The sequence below is a fragment of the Pan troglodytes genome, chromosome 12, assembly GCF_028858775.2.
Source record: "Pan troglodytes isolate AG18354 chromosome 12, NHGRI_mPanTro3-v2.0_pri, whole genome shotgun sequence".
Classification (NCBI taxonomy): Eukaryota; Metazoa; Chordata; class Mammalia; order Primates; family Hominidae; genus Pan; species Pan troglodytes.
This window is the reverse complement of record NC_072410.2, coordinates 61,979,527-61,985,620: the sequence shown is the minus strand read 5'-3', so window position 1 is coordinate 61,985,620 and position 6,094 is coordinate 61,979,527. Positions and strand designations below refer to the sequence as shown.

The 6,094-nt window shown below is 44.5% G+C and overlaps 1 pseudogene; it reads left to right on the top strand.

Moving 5' to 3' along the window:
• The first annotated feature begins 355 nt into the window (after positions 1-355).
• Positions 356-792, top strand: LOC100613431 (large ribosomal subunit protein uL24-like; annotated as a pseudogene).
• Positions 793-6,094: the final 5,302 nt, after the last annotated feature.

The following is a 6,094-nucleotide window of genomic DNA, read 5'->3' as shown; positions in this document are numbered from 1 at the left end:
AGGCTCCCGGGAGAATCCTTCCCTGCTGCTTCCAGCTTCTGGTGGCTCCAGGCTTTCCTTGGTTGGACAACTTCAATCTCTGCCTCCACCTTCCCATGGCCTTCTCTGTACCTGTCTCAAATCTGCCTCTGCTTTTCTCTTCCCCTAGGTAATCCAGGTAATCCAGGATGATCTCCTCTTGAGATCCTTAATTACATCTACAAAGATCCTTTTCCAAATAAGCTCACATTTACAGGTTCTGGGGGTTGGGATGTAGACATATCTTTTGGGGGGGCCACCATTCAACCCACTATACCTTCCCATAAATAAGATTTATTAAACCTTTGCAGCCATCACCAAAGGTGGAGCAGCCAAAATGAAGTACAATCCCTTTGTGACTTCTGACTGAAGCAAGAACTGCAAAAGGCATTTCAATGCACCTTCCCACACTCGCAGAAAGATTATGTCCTCCCCTCTTTCCAAAGAGCTGAGACAAAAGTACAATGTTCGATCAAAGACCATCCAAAAAGATGACGAGGTTCAGGTTGTGCGAGGACACTGTAAGGGTCAGCAAATTGGCCAAATAATCCAGGTTTACAGGAAGAAATATGCCATCTACATTGAACGGGTGCAGTGGGAAAAGGCTAACAGCATAGCTGTCCCTGTGGGCATTCACCCAGCAAGGTGGTTATCACTAGACTAAAACTTGACAAAGGCCACAAAAAGATCCTTGAACGGAAAGCCAAATCTCGCCAAGTAGGAAAAGAAAATGGAAAATACAAGAAAGAAACAATAGGGAAGGTGCAGGAATAAAATAATATATATATATTTTTTGAGACGGAGTCTCGCTCTGTCACCCAGTCTGGAGTGCAGTGGCGCGATCTCGGCTCACTGCAAGCTCCGCCTCCTGGGTTCACACCGTTCTCCTGCCTCAGCCTCCCGAGTAGCTGGGACTACAGGCGCCCGCCACCACACCCGGCTAATTTTTTGTATTTTTTAGTAGAGACGGGGTTTCACCATGTTAGCCAGGATGGTCTCGATCTCCTGACTTCGTGATCCGCCCGCCTCAGCCTCCCAAAGTGCTGGGATTACAGGCATGAGCCACCGCGCCCGGCCAAAATAATCTTATATAAGCTTTCATTAAAACTTGAAGTGCGACCAGGCATGATGGCTCACATCTATAATCTCAGCACTTTGGGAAGCTGAGGCAGGTGGATCACAAGGTCAGGAGTTCAAGACCAGCCTGGCTAACATGGTGAAACCCCATCTCTACTAAAAATACAAAAAAAATTAGCCAGGCGTGGTGGCGCACGCCTGTAATCCTAGCTACTCAGGAGGCTGATGCAACAGGATGACTTGAGCCCAGGAGTTCGAGACTGGCCTGGGCATCATGGCAAAACCCCATCTCTACAAAAAATACAAAAATTTGCTGGGGGTCATGGCCTGTGCCTGTAGTCACAGCTACGTGGGAGCCTGAGGTGGGAGAATCACTTTGAGCCCCGAAAGTTGAGTCTACAGTGAGCTCTGATTGCACCACTGCACTCCAGCCTGGGCAATAAGAGTGAGACCCTGTGAAAGAAAGAAGGAAAGAAAGAGAGAAAGAGAGAAAGAGAGGAGGAGAGGAAGAGAGAGAGAAAGAGAGAGGGAGGGAGGGAGGGAGGGAGGGAGGAAGGAAGGAAGGAAGGAAGGAAGGAAGGAAGGAAGGAAAAGAAAAAATTAGGCCCGGCGCGGTGGCTCCTGACTGTAATCCGAGCACTTTGGGAAGCCGAGGTGGGTGGATTACTTGAGGCCAGGAGTTTGAGACCAGCCAGGCCAACATGGTGAAACCCTGTCTCTGCTAGAAATACAAAAAATTATCTAGGCGTGGCAGTACACACCTGTAATCCCAGCTACTCGGGAGGCTGAGACAGGACAATCACTTGAATCCAGGAGGTGGAGGTTGCAGTGAGCTGAGATCCTGCCACTGTACTCCAGCCTGGGTGACACAGCAAGCCTCTGTCTCAAAAAAAAATTAAAATTAAAATTAATGATTTGAGGAAAAACCATTCTTTTTACTATTCTTGCAACTTTTCTTATAAGCCTGAAATTATTTCCAAAAAAAGGAAAAAGAAAAAAGTAAGAGCAGAGCTTAAAAGTTTGAACTTGAGAGAGGCAGTGTCAGAGGCATTTGAACCAGAGCGACTCCATCTTGAATTGTGGCTGGGTAAAATAAGGCTGAGTCAGCCAGGAAAGGTGGCTCACGCCTGTAATCCCAGCATTTTGGGAGGCCAAGGCAGGTGGATCACCTGAGGCCAGGAGTTCGAGACCAGCCTGACCAAAATGGCAAAACCCCGTCTCTACTAAAAATACAAAAATTAGCCAGGCTTGGTGGTGGGCACCTGTAATCCCAACTACTCAGGAGGCTGAGGCAGGAGAATCCCTTGAACCCAGGAGACAGAGGTTGCAGTGAGCCGAGATTGCGCCATTGAACTCCAGCCTGGGCGACAGAGTGAGACTTTGTCTTGAAAAAAAATAAATAAAGAAGGTTGAGACCTGCTGGACTGCATTCCCAGGTGGTCCACAGTCACAGGATGAGATAGGAGGTCAGCACAAGATACAGGTCACAAAGACCTTGCTGATAAAAGGATGCAATAAAGAAGCCGGCCAAATCCCACCAAAACCAAGATGGTGATGAAAGTGACCTCTGGTGGTCCTCACTGCTCATTATATTTAATTATAATTATAATGCATTAGCATGCTAAAAGACTCCCACCAGCGCCATCGCAGTTTACAAATGCCTTGGCAACATCAGGAAGTTAGTCTATATGGTCTAAAATGGGAGGAACCTTCAGTTCCAGGAATTGCCCACCCCCTCCCTGAACACTCATGAATAATCCACCCCTTGTTTAGCATATGATCAAGAAATAACCATAAAAACAGTCAACAAGCAGGCCTCGGGGCTGCTCTGCCTATGGAGTAGCCATTCTTTTGTTTATTTACTTCTCTAATAAACTTGCTTCCATTTTGCTCTGTGGACTCACCCCAGTTCTTTCTTGCCCAAGATTCAAGAACCCTCTCTTGAAATCTGGGGTCTGGATCAGGACCCCTTTCTGGTAACAGGAGGAGTCTGACTCCCAGGGTCATGTCCAATGGCTGACACGTATAATCCCAATACTCTGGGAGGTCCAGACAGGAGGATCACTTGAGCCCAGGAGTTCAAGACCAGCCTAGGCAACATGGCAAAACCTTGTCTCTCCAAAACGTCAGGTGTGGGGGCGTGCACCTGTATTCCCAGCTATTCAGGAGGCTGAGGTAGGAGAATCTCTTTAGCCTAGGAGGTCAAGGCCACAGTGAGATGAGATCGAGCCACTGCACTCCAGACTGGGCGATAAGGGACAGACCCTGTTTTGAAGAAAAAGAATGACTCTCTTAAGCGACTAGGGATCCCAGCTGAAAGTGAGAATATAAAAGTTCATATCTTAAAGTATACATTAAATATGATTTCTTTTTTTTCTTTTTCTTTTTTTTTTTTCTTTGAGACAGAGTCTCAGTGTGTTGCTCAGGCTAGAACAGAGATCTTGGCTTACTGCAACCTCCACCTCCCAGGTTCAAGCGAGTCTCCTGCCTCAGCCTCCCGAATAGCTGGAACTAAAGGTGCACACCACCACGCCTGGCTAATTTTTGTACTTTTAGTAGAGACAGGGATTCACCATGTTGGCCAGGCTGGTCTCAAACTCCTGACCTCAAGTGATCTGCCCACCTCGGCCTCCCAAAGTGCTGGGATTACAGGTGTGAGCCAGCAGGCCCAGCATTAAATATGATTTCATAAATTTAATGTGAAAGAGGATTGCATATTAATATTGCATAAATTTATTAAGGTTATCTTGACAATTTCCTTTATTCTTGGCTAAATTCTGAAAGTTGTCTATCTATGGTCAGATGATTTGGTACAAGAACAAGAACCAGAAACACAGAGTCTCATTCCTGGCCCTAATTTCACAGAGAACCACAAAACCCTTAATTTCTTCAATGCTTGCTTTTTCATTTACAAAGTATCACTGATAATTATAATCTGCAAAGTACTTTCCTCAGGAGAGAGTCATGATTTGAGTGCAATTAACTGCTAATTTTTCAAACATAAAATTCTATTTGGTTTTCACATAATAGTAGAAACACAGTGTCCAAACTAATTGTTTCCTAAAAGTGATTATTTCCTTAGAGTCATCAATTCATTTTGAGGTGACTTCAAGAAATGGTGATTAAATTGAAACTAATTCAGATAAATATAATATCATTTAACATTAGCCATCACAACAGCTCAACATTCTCTTAATAGGAAGGTTGCACATCATGGAGGTGGGGAGAAATATAAACAACAAAAAGACATGTCAATTCTTACATAAAACTCTAGTTTCAATAGTTATTGATACAGGTGGCTCATGCCTGTAATCCTAGCACTTTGGGAGGCCGAGGTGGACAGATCACCTGAGGTTAGGGGTTTGAGACCAGCCAGGTATGTGGCACACGCCTGTAATCCTAGCTACTCAGGAGGCTGAGGCAGGAGAATTGCTTGAACCCAGGAGGCAGAGGTTGCAGTGAGCCGAGATCACACCACTGCACTCCAGCCTGGGGGACAGATTGAGACTCCGTCTAAAAAAAAAAAAATTATTGGTATCCATTCCTCCTGTAAGTTTTCTCAGAAAACAGCCAAGATAATTATGTAATTATATATAGTCTCACACCTCTACTATGCTCTGCAAAATAAAAAAACCAAAACAAACAAAAAAAAGAATTATTTATAGTCCCAGCATTAAACTAACGAATTCATGACAACGAATACCACTGGAAATAACAAGATTCTGCCTTGGGATGTTAGTGTTAGACTTTAACGTTGAAGACAAGACTTGGAGCTATACTTTTATTTATTTATTTATTTATCTATCTATCTAGAGATGGAGTCTTACTCCGTTGCCCAGGCTGGAGTGCAGTGGCACCATCTAGGCTCACTGCAACCTCCACCCCCTGGGTTCAAGCAATTCTCCTGCCTCAGCCACCCAAGTAGCTGGGACTACAGTTGCACACCACCATGCCCAAGTAATTTTTGTATGTTTAGTAGAGATGGGGTTTCACCATGTTGGCCAGACTGATCTCGAACTCCTGACCTCAGGTGATCCACCCGCCTCACCCAAAGTACTGGGATTACAGGCATGAGCCACTGTGCCCGGCCAGAGACATATTTTCATCTAAATGGGACCGACTAGGGGTGTCCAGGTAGACACTGTGTCCAAACAAGATGCTCTTGCGTGCTCATTGCTAAGCCCTTTTCCCCACCTCTTCAGAATGTCTCTCAGATCTCAGATTGTTCTTTAGTAACTAGAAGATGAGAGAGAAAAAACAATTCATATATTCATCATCTCTCCTCACAGAGAAACAATGACTTTTATAATACAGTAATTTTTAAATGTTATCCCCCTTCCTATTTTAATATGAATCTTTAGTTTAAATAGGCAGACTCGGCCGGGCGTGGTGGCTCACACCTGTAGTCCCAGCACTTTGGGAGGCCGAGGTGGGCGGATCACGAGTTCAGGAGATCGAGACCATCCTGGCTAACATGGTGAAACCCTGTCTCTACTAAAAATACAAAAAATTAGCCAGGCATGGTGGCGGGCAACTGTAGTCCCAGGTACTCGGGAGGCTGAGGCAGGAGAATGGCATGAACCTGGGAGGCGGAGCTTGCAGTGAGCCGAGATTGTGCCACTGCACTCCAGCCTGGGCGACACAGCCAGACTCCTCTCAAAAAATAAAAAATAAAAAAAATAGGCAGACTCATAAAATGATAATAGTAATAAAATCATGAATTATGCCTGTAGTAGCAGAAATGAAAGAAGCTAATGCTTAGAACATACCTGCATAAAATTCTACAGTCACTGTGCTGAGTTGAGGAGCAATAGCTAATAAAATCTTTGGATTTTTTGAGAAAACTTTTATTGGAGTGTAATATATATACAGAAAAGTATACAAATCCTAAATATAGAGATCAATAAATAATAAAAAGGTGTCTACCTCTATGGAAACAACAGTCAGGTCAAGAAATAGTAGAAATAGTAATCAGGCCAAAGCAGGATGATTACTTGAG